This window comes from Tamandua tetradactyla, chromosome 16 (assembly GCF_023851605.1).
Source record: "Tamandua tetradactyla isolate mTamTet1 chromosome 16, mTamTet1.pri, whole genome shotgun sequence".
Classification (NCBI taxonomy): Eukaryota; Metazoa; Chordata; class Mammalia; order Pilosa; family Myrmecophagidae; genus Tamandua; species Tamandua tetradactyla.
The window spans coordinates 16,317,645-16,335,883 of record NC_135342.1 but is presented as its reverse complement, the minus strand read 5'-3'; positions in this window follow the sequence as shown (position 1 = coordinate 16,335,883).

Here is an 18,239-nt window from a genome sequence, read left to right as displayed (position 1 = left end):
ATTGCACTTATATTGCTACTAAAATGATTTAAGGCTTTCTGATATTGAGATGGAATGAATTTATTTTCCATATGGGAAAAAATGTCCTTTTTAGGTTCTAGAGGGTATAATGTGATGGTTTGAAGGGATTTGTGTACCCTAGAAAGTTTTATAAAATATTTTCAGATATGATTTATGTACCAATGTTTTAATCCTGATCCAATCTTGTGGGAGCAACTATTCCTTTTAATCCATATTCAATAATGTAAGAAGGAGTATTTTGATTAGATTATCTCCATGAAGATGTGACTCACCCAACTGTGGTTATTAACCTTGCTTAGATGGAGATGTGACTGCACTCATTCCAGGTGGGTCTTGATTAGTTTACTGGAATCCTTTAAAAGAGGAAGCATTTTGGAGAAAGTTGATAACAATGAGATAGCCACGAGAGTGACAAGACCCCATGCAGCTGAGACTTTTGGAAATGAAGAAAGACAATGTCCTTGGGGGAGCTTCATGAAACAAGAAGCCTGTAGAGGAAGGCAGCAGACATTGCTATGTTCGCCATGTGACTTTTCTGTTGAGAGAGAAACCCTGAACATTATCAGCCTTTCTTGAGTGAATAAAACCTCTTGGTGGTGGCTTAATTAGGACATTTTTATAGTCTTGCTTTAACTGGGACATTTTCTCAGCCTTAGAACTGTGAGTTAGCTACTTATTAAATTCCCCTTTTAAAAATCCATTCTATTTCTGATATATTGCATTCTGGCAGCTAACAAACTAGAACACCCTGATGTAAGACAATTAAGGTATACTGTTGGCCTTGTCAGCTGAATGCACACTGTTCTGGTGGTCCTTATTAACACCTTTGGATAAAAAAGCATTTGCCTGATGTGCCAGGTTGAAACTGTTGTGTACCCCAGAAAAGCCGTGGTTTTTAGTCATGATTTAATATTGTAGAGTGGGATCTGTTTTATTAAGTTGTTTCAATGGAGATGTGACCCACTCAACTGTGGGTGGGATATTTTGATTAAGTGGTTCCCATGAAGATGTGTTTGGAGTCCTTTAAGAGAGAATCATTTTGGAAGGAGCTAGAGAGCTGATACAGATGGAGACCTTTGAAGATGCAGAAGAAAATGCCCCTGGGGAAGGCATTTGGAAGGAGAAGCCAGGAGAGAAAGCTAGCAGGTGTCCTCATGTGCCTTCTCACTGGCAGAGAATCCCCAAATGTCATTGGCCCTTTCTTAAGCTAAGGTATCTTTTGCTGAATCCCTTAGTTTGGACATGTTTATGGCCTTAGAACTGCAAATTTGTAACTTAATAAATTCCCCTTATAAAAGCCAACCCATTTCTGGCATATTGCACTTCTGGCAGTATTGACAAACCAAAACAGCTTTTGGTACCTGAATGAGGTTCTCCTGTTTGCAAATACCAAACATGTTGGAATGACTTAGTAAATGATTAGGGGAAGATTCTGGAAGAATTGTGATATACTTGACAGAAAAGGCCTAAATTGCTTTGAAGAGACTATTGGTAGAAATAAGGACTCTAGATACTACCAATGAAGCTTTAAACAGAAATAATGCTTGTTTATTGCAAACTGGAAGAAAGGTGACCCATATGTTAAAGTGGCAGAGAATGTGGCTGTTCTAGTTTCCTAAAGCTGCCAGAAGGCAACATACCAGAGCTGGATTGGCTTTTGATAAAGGGGCATTTATTTAGTTAAAAACTTATAGTTCTTCAGAGCTAACTGTCATTTGTAGTTCTCTCTTACATGAAGGCAAAGGGTGATTTCTGCTGGTGTTCTCTCCAGGCTCCTGGGTTCCAACATCTTTCCCCAGGATGATTCCTTTCTGCATCTCCAAAGGCCTGGACTGAGCTGCAAGCTCTCAGATGAGGTACGCTGAGCTACTTGGACTGTACTGTGTTGAGCTCTCTCCTTTAAGCATCCAGCCAATTAAATCAAACATAATTCATTGCAGCAGGCCCACCTCCTGGCTGATTGACAGATGAGCTTCACATGCCATTGGCTCATGTCCACAGCAACAGAACTAGGCATCTTTATCTGGTCCTGTTGACACCTGAACCTAACTACCACAGTGGCCAAGTTGAATACTGCTGTGGAATGAGAGTTAGAATTTGATAGTGAAAACCCAGGATATTTAGCTGAGGAAATTTCCAACCTAAATATGGAAAATTCAGCCTGGTTGCTCCTTGCAGCTTATAGTAAAATGCAACAGGAAAGAGATAAGTTGAAAACTAAATTCCTGGGTACAACGAAAACAGAAATTGATTGTCTGGAAAATTCTGGGGTTCTAGAAAGTAAAAGCCCAGTGAATAGTGCCCCATTTGAGGATTTAACCAAACATAGAAACAGTCAGCCATTGCCAGAAAAGTCAGGATTGGAGATAGTGTTATCCAGCAAGGATTTGTAGAAAGTCCTATTGTCTGATATGTATGATCCCAGTTTACTGCATAGAAAAACCAATAAGTATTGTGGGATTTGTGCAAATGAACCACTGCCAGCCTGGACTAAAAGGGTTAGAAAAGTGACAAATTGAAGTAAAAATAACTCTGAAGGCAGAACCATGGAAGCTAAGGTCTGAAACCAAGGAAACATGGGCCAGGAGAATAGACCCACCCACATACTTGGAGAGGGTGGGTTTGCACCAAAGACAGAGGGCAAGACTTCAGCCTCCATGTTCAGGAGGAGCTTTGGTGTCTCAGGCCTTGGAGAGGGTGGAATACATTCCTTAGTGATTGAGGAGAGCTTTGCTGCCACTTCCTTGTTCTGAGGGGGTTGAATGTGTGCCCCAGAGATGGCAGAGAACTAGCATGCTGCTCCAATGCTTGGAGAGGGTGGAGCTGAGAAAAAGGTGGTCGCACCAATGTCACCTTAGTTGCAACCCTCATCCCAGTGTTTGTAGAGAGCAGGGTCAGTGTGTAGGCCCTTGAAAAGGGTAGGACTGCTGCTTTCTAAAGCCCCAAGGATAAATGACTCTCAAACTTTGAAATCTAATGTAGTTTGCCCTCCAGGTTTTTGGAACTGTTTGTGTCCAATGACCCTCGTGTTCCTTCAAATTTTTCCCTATGGAAATGAGAACATTTATTCTATGACTGTCCCTTTTTTATATATTGGAAACAGATAACGTGTTCCAAGTTTTCGTAGGTCAGCAGCCAGAGGAGAATTTTGCCTTAGGACAGTTTGTGTCTGTAACTGACCTTAATGAGATTTTGTACTGGTTTTAACTTTGTATTGTATTTGCATTGTTACTGAATTGGTTTAAGTCTTTGTGATATTGCAATGGAATGAATGTAATTTGTAATGGAAAGAACATGTCTTTTGGGGGTCCAGAGGGTGGAATGTCCTGGTTTGAGACAGTTGTGTACCTCATAAAACCCATGTTTTTAATCCTTATTTAATATTGTTGGGTATGATCTGTTTTATGAAGTTGATCCCATGGAGATGTGTAGGTGGGACCTTTTGATTCAGTGCCTCTACCCATTCAAAGTAGTATTGTTTACTGAAGTCTTTTAAGAGGGAACCATTTTGGAAAGAGCTAGAGAGCTAACATAGACAGAGACATTTGGAGATGCAGAAGAATATGACCCCAGAAAAGCCATTTGAAAGGTGAACCCCAGAAAGGAAGCTAGCAGACATCCCCATGTGTCTTCCCAGCTGACAGAGAAACCCTGAACATCATTGGCCCTTTCTTGAGTCAAGGTGTCTTTCTCTGGATGGCTTAGGTTGGACATTTTTATAACCTTCAAATTGTAAACTCATAACTTAAGAAATTCCCCTTATAAAAACCAACCCATTTCTGATATATTGCATTTCTGGCAGCATTAAAAAACCAAAACATCAGATCAATAGCTGCATACCAGGCACCAGAGGATGTGTTGACTTGCTCAAGCAACAATACCACATGTGGAACAGAAGCTGCAATGGGAGTCACCACCTGGTTAAGTTTATGATAATCCACTGTCATCCTCTGAGACCACTCTGTTTTCTGCACAGGCCAAATAAGAGAGTTGAATGTGGATGTCATGGGAATCACCACCCCTGCATCCTTCAAGTCCTTAAGAGTAGCACCAATCTCTGCAATCCCTCTGGTAATCTGGTATTGTTTCTAATTTACTATTTTGCTGGGTGGAGGAAGTTCTAGCCTCCAGCTGGCCTTTCCTACCATAAGAGCCCTCATTCCATGAGTCAGAGAACTAACGTGGGGATTCTGGCAGTTGCTGAGTATCTCAATTCCAATTATGCATTCCAGAACTGGGGAAATAACCGCAGAATGGTTCTAGGGACCCAATGGACCCACTGTGAGATGGACTAGAGCTAAAACTCCATTAATCACCTTACCTCCATTAGCTCCTACTCTGACTGGTGGACCAAAGTGGTGTTTTGTGTCTCCTGGAATTAGTGTCGCTTCTGAGCCAGTGTCTTGTAATCCACAAAATAACTGACAATTTCCTTTTCCCCACAGCACAGTCACCCTGTAAATGCCTGTAGGTCTCCTTGGGGAAGGCTGGGATGAATGTTAACAGTGTAAATTTTGGGCCTGTAACAGGATCCTTCCCCAAGGATACCTGGCCTTCCCCTCATTCGAGGGGCTCTGGGTCTGTAAACTGTCTCAAATCTGTGAATTGATTAAGGGACAGTGGCTCTTTGTTTCTGTAATTCCAGTTCTACTTCTGTTCATTTGCCCTAAACTATTCCACTTATACAGCTCAAACAAGAATTTAGTAGACTGTCCATCTATTGTACTTCTAGGAACCCTACTAGCCAAGACCATAAGTCTCTATAAGTCAGACTGACTGCTGCTCTAAGTCTGCTGTCAATTATGGTGGCCATGCCCTCCTTGTCTATGCTGATTCATTGTTGCCATATGGCTTCTCCCAACTCAGGATCTGATCATCCTCATTGTATTTTAAGGATTTCATCTCAGTGACAGCAGTTGCTTCAGTAATATTAGACTTACAGAAAAGGGCGACTATAGAGTCCTTCAGGGATGATTGAGCTAATTTCAAAAACTTATTCCTCAAGGTCCTGGTGAAAGGTGTGTCCTTTGGACATTCTTGGGGGGTGTGAATAGGTCTTCCAAGAGAAATCCACTCTATCATTCCAATTTTTCTAAGCCTCTGGATCCCTATCATCTTCACTATATCAGGGTAGTTCTGTCATTTCAATCTCAGATAATGTCGGCCACCTTTTGATCCATGTTTCAACCAATCACCCCAAAATACAGTTAATACCCTTTCTAACCCCTCAAGATACAACATTGAATGCAGAAACTCTACTTGGTGGGCCTATGTTAACAAATTCAGCTTGATCCAACTTTATATTCCTCCCACCACTATCCCACACTGTTATTATCCATTCCCTCACATATTCCCCTGATTTCTGTCTATATAAATTGGAAAATTTATAAAGGCAGTTCTTTGGAGTATAGTTTACCACCTTATGGCTCACACTTTGTATCTAACCTTTCAGGTCCTGTTAGGACTTTAGTCTAGTTACGGGTCTTGAATAAATGAGAGGTATTGGGTGCAAGTCATGAAAAGAATTATAACTGCCTTTCAAGCCAATTGCCTCAGGGTATTCTGTTGCAGTTTCATTTGCTGAAACAGGATTAGTCACTCCAGATAGAGGAGTGAGGGCTGTTTCCCCAGGGAACATAGTTATCCATTCAGTAGGCACTGAAGAGTAAATCCTTTAAGTGGAGGTTGGATGGCAGAATCCTCAGAGCAGACTGGATGTTGGGTAACTGTCTCCTTGGAGTAGCTGTGTCCTCAGGGCAGGCTGGAGGGGGAAGACAGGTGTTTCCTCAGGAGCAGAATCCAGGGTTTCTATGTCTCCACTGCCATCATTATCAGGCAATATGTCCCCATTTGAAGTTTTAAGATCTCATTCTTTTCCAATGTAAGTCATCATTTTAACAGCAGACACCATGGAATGTTGAGAACTTAGTTTATGTTGTAGGTCTGCTACTCAAATAATAAGACTCTGGGTTCTGGTTTTCAGGGACCTCAAGTCTGCAACCACAGGAAATAAGATTTCCTTTCAGAACACATGGAAATTTTACATCTTTCATATGATATTTAAGTTGCAAATTTGAATCCTTCAGCCCAACCCTTTCACTCATAACTGAGAGACAACCAGCCCTAAGACAAACAACCAGCACCATTTTACCTCTTAACACAACAGAACTCTGTTAAGGTGTTGCAAACACTCTCACCCAGAGCCTTGCCTTGTCTAAACATACAATTATCAGAATCAAATGGTAATATATTGCATAGCTCTATTGCCAGTTCACACCATAGACTGTCAGTGCCATCTTGATAAAAGGAGCATCAGACACAACATAATAAGATAAAAGGAGCAAACACACACAGATTATGTGTGTTTTCATAATCACACAGTCACATTGTGAAAGCTATATCATTATTCAATCATCACCTAGAAACATGGCTACTGGAACACAGCTCTACATTTTCAGGCAGTTCCCTCCAGCCTCTCCATTACATCTTGAATAACAAGGTGATATCTATTTAACGCACAAGAATAACCTCCAGGATAACCTCTGGACTCTGTTTGGAATCTCTCAGCCATTTCCACTTTGTCTCATTTCACTCTTCCCCCTTTTGGTCAAGAAGGTTTTCTCAATCCCTTGATGTTGAATCTCACCTCATTCTAGGATTTCTGTCCCACATTGTCAGGAAGGTCCACACCCCTGGGAGTCATGTTCCACATAGGCAGGTGGAGGGTTGCAAGTTTGCTTGTTGTGTTGGCTGGAAAGAGAGGCCACATATGAGCAACAAGAGAGGCTTTCTTGGGGGTGAACTTAGGCCTAAATCTAAAACCTATATTTTGATACTATAAAACTATCAGAGTTTCTGTAGTTCAGGGAGACAGATTTTTAGGCCTCTAGGCCATTTGATTTCCTGCTTTATGTTTAGCAATAAACTCTTTCTGTCTTTGAATCCCTGGTGTCTCAGGAATTGGTCATTCAAGTGCACCTGGAAGAAAACCCATTGCTTTTGATCAGTGACACTTTCAGGGACCTAAAATTATTATTATTATTTTTTTGTAGACCAAGTTGTCTTTCTGTATAGTCAGACAATAACTTAGTTTCAAGGTAGTGGTGGTGGAGGAGGGAGAGTGGGTAGTTCAGGGGTACAGACTGCAGCTCTTTTGGTCACCATAAAAACACAAAATTTAGAAGACTGTGTCATCACACACTTCAGTAATAGCCATCATAGGCAAGATCTACTGGTGGATGCTAAAATTAATGTAAAAAAGTTTGAGGAGAAATTAAATGTCATGTAGTTTCAAAGTATCTTCCTGGGGAAATGTTTACAGCACAAGGTGAAAAATAGTATCTTCACACTGAAACCATCCACCCCTAACCCCTCTGGCACAAACCAGCTTAACAAAATGATCAAGGTTAACACAGTCAATGATGAGACGTATCAATAATGTTGTATCCCTAACAGGATGTGTTGAGAAGGGTTCACCATCACTTCTGGGTATTCTTGACCAAAATGCATAACGTCAATTAAATTATGAAAAATTAAGACAAACCCAAAGTAAGGAACATTCTACAAAATAACTGCTCAATATTCATCAAAAGTGTTGAGGTCATAAAAGACAAAGTAATATGGAGGAATTATCACAGGTAGAGGGAGATTAATACAGTGTTGGACTTGGAACTAAATACAGTGTTGGACTTGAAACAGAAAAGGGGTGTTTGTGGAAAAACTAGTGAATGTGTAGTTTAGTTAATGTGATACCAATGGTAATATCCCATGAGACCATGACATCCTTACAAGAAGGAGGTAGAAAGAGTTTTGAAGAAGAAAGAGATGACTGATGACTTCAGTAGAAAGAGAGAGTTTTGAAGGTTCTATGCTGTAGGCTTTAAAGATGGAGGACGGGGTCATGAGCTGCTGTGCAAGCTGCTCTGCCACTTGATCCAAATAATCCAATAGATCCAATGGTGCTGGAGGTATCAGCAGCAAATAGAGATACTCTGGAGTCTTTGGCAGGAGTACCTTTGAGGAGAATCACAGCACAAGATACTTAGGATTTTGGAGCTAAACTCTACCATCCTCAGCAGATAACTACTCTACTTTTGAGGAACAGCTTTCCTGTTTCTCTACGATTCCTGCCTCTAGGCCTTAGTAAAGACTGAACACTTAACCATGGATCACTGAGTTACCATGAGACCTGAGTGGCCCATCATCAACTGGATATTCATGACCCACCAACTCGTAAGGTTGGATGTGCACAATTGCATTCCATCATCAGGTGGAAGTGGTATGTACCTAGATTGGGCTAGGATCTGAAGGCATAAGTAAGCTATATGAGGAAGTGGCCCAAATGCCCATGGCCCCCACTCCTGCCACATTGCCTTCTCTTTCCCAGCCTAGAGCTGTGGCCTCTTGGGGGACATTCCTATGATCAGTTGACTGGAGAAGAGAAAACTGAGGCCAGGCTTACAGACAGTTCTGCTTTGATGCAGGAACCAACCAGAAGTGAACACCTGCAACACTTAATCCCTTTCTGCAATGTCCCCGAATGATAGTCATAAAGGAAAATCTCCCAGTGGGCAGAACTTTGAACAGTGCACCTGATTGTTTATTGTGCTTGGAAGGCAAAATGCCAGAGGTATATTTATGTGCCAGTTCATGGACTAAGGTCAAGAGTTTGGCTGGATGGTCAGGAACTTGGAAGGAACATGATTGGATAATTCATGTTGAAGATGTCAGGGAGAGAGGTATATAGATAGACTTTTGTAAATGGCCTAAAAACATGAACACATTTGTGTCCCAGGAGGTGGCTTCAGCCAAGGTGGATTTTCAGAATCAAGTGGTTAGGATGACCCATTCTCTGGATACCAGCCAGCATCTTTCCCCAGCTACTACTGTCATGCCCATTGGACTCATGAACAAGTGGTCATGGTGTTAGAGATGGAGGTTTTGCATGGGCTCAGCAACATGGACTTCCACTCACCAAGGCTGACCTGGCTATAGTCACTAACTATTGAGTGTGTCCAATCTCCTGGCATAGAGACCATCACTAATTATAGTTTTTTCCCCAAGGTGACTAGCCTGATACCTGGTGGCAGGTTTACTCATTGGATCACCTCTAACATGGAAAGGTCAGTATTTTGTTCTAACTGGAATAGCACATATTTTGGATATGGATTTGCCTTTCCTGCATGCAATGCTTCTGCCAAAACTACTGTCTGTAGACTTACAGAATGCCTTATCCACCAGCATGGTATTTCACACGGCATTGTTTCTAGCTGAGGAAATCTTTAGACAACAAATGAAGTGAGGGAATGGGCACATGCTCATAGAATTCACTGTTCTTACCATGTTCCAAACCCATCACTCTGAAGCAGCTGGACTGATATAACGATAGAGTGGCCATTTGAAGCCTGGTTTATGGCATAGATTGGATGGCAGTAACTTGCAAGTCTGCAGCAATGTTCTCCAGGAGGCTGTGTATACTCTGAATCAATGTCCCTGTATTGTCCTGTTGCTCCCTTAACCAGGAATCATGGGTCCAGAAATCAAAGGGTGGAAATGGGAGTATCATCACTCAATAATTCCCCTAGTGATCCACTAGGGGAACTTTTCTTTCCTATCCCTCTGACCATATGTTTTACTCATCTAGAGGTCTTAATTCCAAAAGGAGGAGTGGTTCCACCAGGAGACACAATACTGATTCCACTGAACTGGAAGTTAAGATTCCCACCTGGCCACTTTGGCTCCTCAGGCCTCTAAATCAACAGGCAAGAAGAGAATTACTCTGCTGGCTGGAATGACTGATCCTGATTATCAAGGGGAAATAGGGCTGCTACCACAAAATGGAGGTAAAGAAGCATTTGCCTGGAGTGCAGGGGATCCCCCTTGGGCATCTTTTAGTACTAGTATAACCTGTGATTCAAGTCAATGGAAAATTGCAACAACCCAATTCAGGCACAACTGCTAAGGGCCCAGAAATTTTAAGAATGAAGGCTTGTCTCACTCCACCAGACAAAAAGCTGGGTGCTTACTGAGGGTGAAGGGACTATGGAGTGGGTAGTGAAAGAAGGTAGTGACAAATATGAACTATGACCACATGCAGAAATGAGGGTTGCAATGGTTATGAGTATTTCTTCCTTGTTTTGTTATGAATATGTTTGTATATATACATAAAGGAAATATCTTTGGTTTCTTCTCTATCTTATCCCCTTATCCATACAGGATATTATTAATAAGAGTGAACATGGTGGGGGGGGCGTGGTTCTACACATGTAGTTCAGTGGTAGAATTCCCACCTGCCATGCAGGAAATGATTCCCTTACCATGTACTCCATAAACAAAAAATTTGTTTTCAACAAAATGATGCTGTGGTAACAGGATATTCACACAGAGAAAGAATGAAATGTGACCCCACCACACAGCATACAAATAGAGAAAAAGAATGAATATCAGCCAAGAACTTGCTTGCTCTTCTGGGGAAAGGGTTGGTGGGTTTCCTGTTGTATGGAGGACACTGAATTATGTTAGCTGAACTTCAACTATGCTACCGTATTTATTTAGAGATTAAGCATGGTTTAAGAAGACAGTATGAGTGTCAAGCTGACAAGGGGTGGTCTGTGGTGGTTAATGTCATGTGTCCCTTGGCTGGATTAGGGTGTCCAATTGTTTGGTTACAGGAGCAGTGGCATGGTTGTTACTGATAGATCTAAATAGCTAGTCAGTTGATTGCATCTATGGTTGATTACATCTACTATCAACAAAGGGGACAGCCTTCACCAATGAGGGGAATCTCCTCATCCAATCACTTGGAAGCTTTCAAGACAAAACAGAGGATTTCAGCAGGCAGAAAAAAGAATCTATCTCTACTGCAGCCACCTTCTGGGGAATTCATCATCACTTCCTTGAGTTCCCAACTAGCAGACTGACCTACTGAACTCAGAGTTGCCATCTTCATGGCCACAAGAGCCAATGCCTATAATAATAATGTCTTCATATGTACATATATATGTAAATATGTATCCTGTTCTGTTTTTCTGGAGAACACTGACTAATGCAAACCTATATTGTTTACATGGCCACCATGCTGATTTTACACCTTGCAGAAGTCACAAGAATTCTTTATCATTATCTAATACTCAATCAATAATCGAATGTCTCCACTTTTCTCAATGTTGTCTTACTGGAATTGGTTTGTTTGACTCAGAATCCAAATAAGATGCACAGTTTGCATTTAGTTATGTCTCTGAAGTCACCTTTATTCTAGAATAATCCTCCTAATTTTTTTAAATGTCACTGATTTATTTTAGATGTATCTTTAAAACAAGGCATCATTAATTTTGTGGTTTCCATCATGATCTGGCAATCTCTGTCTTTATTTGGAATTAAATATATTTTTAATTTAATGTATATTTTACATTTAATGTGATTTATATTTAGTGTGATTTTAAATTACATTTTATGTGATTACCTCTCTTGGCAAACTACAGGGATTCAGTCATGCATTCATGGGTTCACTCATTCAAAAGGTATTTACTACACACTGACTGTGCTGCACAGTGCTATGGATATGGAAGTGAACAAAAGAGGACAATAAACCTGCCCTGGTTCATGTGGTGGAGCACATGTTCTGGAGAAAAAGTACACCAGGCAGAGGGAAGGGCCAGTGCAAAGGCCCTGCTGGCACTGTGGAGGTCATGGGCATTGGTGAAATGTGGAATTTCTCTGAGCTCAGAGGGATACCTGAGGCCTGAGCACAGGCTGCAAATGCCCCAGAAAGCCTTCAGCTTTTATTCTCCATGATAGAAGGACCCATTCATTCAAGTACCCATTCCTTCATTCATGCATTCATTCAAAAAGTGTTTCCTGAGCACCTCCTGGTCTTTGCTGGGTGATGCTGGGGACACAGGGTGACCGTTATAGACCTACTCCAGCCCCTTCCCTCCCCACCTCCCCACCCCAGCTTCCTGCCTGGACCCTGGTCCCAGTCTTGCCCCCTCCCATCCTTGCTCCACTCAGCAGCCAGTAGTGTCTTTACAAAACCCAAACCTGCTCCTGCCTCTCTCCTGCTTAGGACCTGCCTTGGCTCCCCAGGAGCCTCGGGACAAAGCCACATTCCTCACCCTAGCCCACGAGGCCCTGCGTGGCTGGACTCCTGCCTGGGTTTCCTGCCAACGCTCCTATAAGCAATTCCAGGCATGGCAGTTTTTTGAGCCCCTAAAATGTTCCCTTGGATTCCTCTGCCTCTTCTGCCTCTTCTGCCCTTCCATTGACAATCAATGGAAAGAACAATCAAATATTTGTGGAATGGATGACGTTAACTGGGAACGAGCAGTATTGGGGCAGGCTCATGTCTTTCCTCTCAACCTGCATGTCCGAGGGTGACTGTTCTGTGGGACCTAGTGTCCATCAGCTTCGGAGGGAGGTTGAGGCCAAACTCCTGAATGGCTCCTGGTATCTGAAAGGATGATGCTGTGTGTGTGTGTCTGTGTGTGTGTGTGTACATGCTCTCCCAGAGCATTCCATCCTTCAGCACACAGTTCCCCAGCATCTGTGCCTGCCTGGCATGGTCACAGCCCCACCCTCCTGAGGCTCACAGTCCAGAGGGTGTGACAGACGGTGACAACCCAGACTGTCAGCAGCCATAAGGGCATTTCCACACGCGCCACCAATGCCATTTGAATGAATAAATCAGGGACTATGATGGGGGAAGGAGAGGGGCTGGAGAGGGGCTCAGTACACACCTAACCCCCGAGAGGGCGGGGTGACAGAGGGAAACCTTCCTCAAGGAGGGGATTGGACAAATGGCACAATCTCAATTTAGCAGGGGCGACCTACAAGCAAATCTGAGGAACTCCTGCCCTAACACACTGTCCCACACTTTCCCCACCCTGTTGGCTCCAAGGCCCAGCTCACCTCGTGCACGGAACCCCTGCCAATGCTCTCCTCCTGGAGAGGAGCAAAGCAGGCGCAGGGAGTGAGGGCGGCATCTCCCATGGAGGCCTTGCAGGGCTGTGTCTCCAGGCTGGGGAGGACGTTGTCCCAGCACACGCTCAGCCGGTTCCAGATCCTTCCTCCGCGGACACCCCATCCCTCCCCGAGGCCCTTCTCTCACCCTTTCTGGATTGGGCTCACCGGGACCCCCCCACCTTCCCCATTGTCCTCACTCGTCATCTGCCAGCGCCTCTGACACCCGCTCTCTTGTGCCCGTTCAGGGACTTCCCGGCTCTTTTATGCCCTCCCCGGCTCTTTTATGCCCTCCCCTGTTGCCCTGTCCTTCAAATGGGGGGGGGGGGCGCACCTAGGACAGCAGGAAGACAAAAACGGCGCGGCCCAGCCCCCAGATCCCTCGCAGCAGCAGCCACGTGGCGATGACGACCCCAGCGCGCTCAGCGCGGACCACGCCAACTCCATCGCAGCCCGAGCCAGCCGCGCCCAGCGCCCCGACCGGGAGGCACCTCCGGAGCCTGTATTCGCGCCCCCCGCCGGCCCCCAGTCCTGTGCCAGGTGAGAACCGCGGGTGGAGCTGCGGTCCCGCCCCCAGGCGCCCCGCCTTATTCTAACCCGCCAGCCCCGCCCACCTGGATGGGCCCGGCGAGGTTCACCTCCACGCTCCCAGGGCTGGGCAAAGGCACTCGCAGGTGCCCTTGGTTTGGGTCGCTGAACTCGGGCATCTGTTTGTCGCCGCCCTGGTTTGATTCTGCCCAGCGGGAGGGCTATGTGTCCCCACGCGAGCACCCAGGAACCCCGACCTCTGGGCTCCCTGCGACTAACGTTTCGGGCCTTTTCTTTCTATCTTGATGTTTCATCTGCTTGTTATCAGTTATTGAGAGAAATGTGTTAAAGTGTTTACCTGTGATTATCATCTATTTCTCTCTCGCTTCTGTCAACTTTGTGCTTTGTGTATTTTCATAGAGTCCATCCAAATATACAACCAGTGGCTCACAATATCACCGCATTGTTGTATATTCGTCACCATGATTATTTTCAGAAACTTTGCCTCATTCCATAAAAGAAATAAAAAGAAAAAAACATGCATCCCATAGCCCTTATCACTTGTTGTGCTTTGTTAATGCTTTCAGAATGCAATATACCAGAAATGTAAAGACATTTTTTAAAATAATATTTTTATTGACAAAATGTAACATGCAAACATTCATAACATGCAAACATTCCATACATAGTGTACAATTAATGCCATCACATAGTTGTGTATTCATCACCATGATCATATTTTGAACATTTACCTCACTCCAGAAAACGAAAGAAAAATAAAAAGAAAAAACTCATATGTACCATTCCCTTTGCCCCCCCTTATCATTGACCACTAGTATTTCCATCTACCCAATTTATTTTAACCTTTTCCCCCTTATTATCTGTTTAATTTTATCCATATTTTTTATTCACACGTCCATACCCTAGATAAAAATACCATCAGATAAAAGGTTTTCATAATCACACAGTCATACTGTAAAAGTTATATCATTATACAATCATCTTCAAGGAACATGTCTACTGGGACATAGCTCTACAGTTTCAGGTACTTCCTTCTAACCACTTCAATAAACCATAAACCAAGAAGGAATATCTATATATTGCATAAAAATAATCTCCAGGTGAACCTCTCTAATTTATTTGAAATCTCTCAGCCACTGACACTATTTTTTTTCTCATTTGTCTCTTCCCCTTTTTGATCAAGAAGATTTTCTCAATGTCTTGATGCCAGGTCCTGGCTCATCCAGAGATTTCTGTTTCACATTGTCAGGGTTATTTGCACACTTGGAAGACATGTCCAATGTAGTGGGGACAGGCAGTGAGTTCATTTGCCATGTTAGCTTAGAGAGAGAGGCCACATCTGAGCAACAAAAGAGGTATCTTTGTTCATACAGAAGTCATTAATGAGAATTATAAAGATGAAATTCGAATTATAATTTCAGTACAAGATCCATATCAAATTGTAGAAGGAGACCAAATTGCTCAATAATTAATTTTACCATATTATAAAATGGGACATTCAGGAAAGAAAAGAACAAAAAAATTTGGCAGTACCATAAAACAAGAAGTATATTGGCAAGAATTATTAAGTAGAGAAAGACCTGAATGTATTATACAAATTGAAAGTAAATCTTTTAAAGGACTTGTGGAAACAGGAGCAGACATTACTATCATTGCTTTAAAATACTGGCCATTAAGCTGACCTCTGCAAACATTAAGCCAGCCTTTACATGAAATTGGCATGGTTAGCAACATTCAACAGTGTTAATATCCCATCTTGTAAAGGGCCAGATGATCAAACAGGCACCATTTAGCCTTATGTTCTGGATATAGCAATAAATCTCTGGGGTAGAGACTTGTTAGAACAATGGGGAGCATATGTTAACATTCTGTTCTTAGCTCCCACAGTAAAAAACATGATAAAAATATGGGTTACAATTCACTTCAAAGCCCCTCACAAAATTTAAATATTCAAAGACAAAGTTCTTGCAAAGGCCTTGGCTATCCAAATTTATAATTGAGTTCACTGCTGACATTACACGCCAACCCATACCTTTAACTTGGAAAACAAATGAGCCTGTATGGGTTGAGTGGTAGCTCCTATCTAAAGAAAAATTAGAGGCTCTGACTCAGTTAGTTCAAGAACAATTTAAGGCAGGACATATAGGAGAATCTCATAGTCCTTGAAATTCTCCAGAATTTGTTATAAAAAAGAAATCAAGAAAATGGAAACTGTTAATGGATTTAAGAAAAATTAATGCTGTAATTCAACCTATGGTTGGTGGCTTTTAGGGAGGGAGAGAGAGACTTTCTCTGCTTCTTCAGCCAGTGAGCCTCTCCTGTGGACTTCATTCAGAGCCCTCACTGGAGTTGCTGGCTTCACAGCCTGCCCTACAGATTTTGGACTCTTCATTCCCATGGTTGCATGAGACACCTAATAAATCTCATATTTACAGATCTCTTCTTTTGGTTCTGTGTCTCTAGAGAATCCTGACTATCCAGTTGTGGTTTGGTAAATGATGGTTATTAGCAATATGTAGCTGAAGCTTGCATAAGAGTAGCCTCCAGAATATTCTCTTGACTTTATTTGAACTCTCTTAGCCACTGATAACTTATTTTGTTACATTTCTTTTCCTCCTTTTGGTCAGGAAGCCTTTGTCAATCCCATGGTGCCAGGTCCAGGCTGATCCCTCAGAATCACGTCCCATGTTGTCAGGGAGACTTTCATCCCTGGATGTCATGCCCCATGTAAGTGGAAAGGTAATGATTTGCCTTGCAGTGTTAGGCTTAGGGAGAGGCCACATCTGAGGAACAAAAGAGGTTTTCTGGAAGTGATTCAGGCATATCTATAAGTAGGCTTAGTTTTAACACTACAGAAATAAGTTTCATACTAGAAAAACCATACAGTATTTATCCTTTTATGTCTGGCTTATTTCACTCAGTGTTATGTCCTCAAGTTTCACCCATATTACCATATGCTTCAGGATCTCATTTCATCTTCTTGATGCATGATACTCCATCATATGCGTATAGTACATCAACTTATCTGTGGATGGGCACTTGTATCATTTCCCTCTTTTGGCATTTGTGAATAATCCTGCTATGAACACCACTGTGCAATCTCTGCTTGTGTCACTGCTTTCACCTCTTCTGGGCACATACCGAATAGTGGTCTTGACAGTCATGGGGCAACTTGATATTTAGTTTTCTGAGGAAATGCCCAACTGTCTTCCACAGTGGTTATACCATTATTCACCTCACTGGCTGTGAATAAGTTCTCCAATTTCTTCATATCCTCTCCAACATGGGTAGTTCTGTATTAGTTTAAAAGCAGCCATTCTTATACGTGTAAAATGATATCTCTTTGTCATTTTGATATGCCCTCCCTTAATAGCTAATGAAGATGAGCATCTCTTCATGTGCATTTTAGCCATCTGTATTTGTTCTTTAGAAAATGACTATTCATGTCCTCTGCCCATTTAATAATTGTGTTGTTTGTCCTTTAGGTTTTGAGTTGTATGATTCCTTTACGGATACAGGATATCAAACAGTTATCCAATTGTGATTTCCAAAAATTCTCTCCCACTGAATTGGTTGACTCTGCACTTCTTTGAAAAAGTCTTTTGAAGCACAGAAACATTTATTTATTTATTTATTTATTTGTTACTTATTTATTTATTTGTTTGTTTTTACCTGGATGATTTAATTCAGGAACTCCTGGAGAATTTTTGCAAACACCAAAGCTTCTTGTCCTTTAAAGCTGAGAGAATTTTGACTTGTACTCACAGTTCCTTAACACAGAATTTTGTCTCTGGAAAGTAAAGCTCATTTTCCATGTAGTCAAAGGTGAAATTGGTTTGTATTGAAGTCACCCACTATTACTGTTGAAACATCTATTTCTCCCTTCAGTCTTGTCTTGGTTGCCTCATGTACTTTGGAGCTCCTTGATTGGAAGCATAAACATTTATGATTATTATTTCTTTTTGGTGACTAGTACTGTTTATTAATATATAGTATCCTTCCTTTTCTCTTATGATGTGCTGATATTTAAAGTCTGCTTTGTCTGATACTAGTATAGCTACTCCTGCTTTCTTTTGGTCACAGCTTGCGAGGAACACCTTTTTCCATCCTATTACTTTCAATCTATTTGCCTCCTGGAGTCAAAGATGAGTCTCTTGTAAGCAGTATATGATGGATCATATTTCTTTATCCATTCTGACAATCTATATCTTTAGATTGATGAGCTTCATCTGTTAACATTCAAAGTTTTACTGTAAAGGCATTTATTGAATCTACCATCTTATCCTTTGTTTTTGTTTTTTTCACATAAGGTGGTATTAAGTTGAGGGTTAACATGAAATCATACAAATAAAATTTGTATAAACAAATCTACACCAAATCATAACACAGATAGCAAAGGACAAAGTAAAACAAAGAAATCTAAATAGCAGCCGTATACAGTTGGACAGTTGTGTCTTGCACACTAGAAAGTCTTTTACAAATAATGATCTTACATCAACAAAAGGACAATCTTCAACATTGTCCTACGAGATGGGTTACGTTAGCATTTCCTCCTGTTTTCTCCAAGGTCTTCCTTTAGTATGGCTGCTAATCAGTTTGGTGATTGCCACCCCCTGGCTATGCCTTGCCATCTGTGCTCTGTTGGCCACTGTGATCTGCATATCCCTGTCCATATCCATAATCCCCATAGTTATTCCCAGTATAATCATATC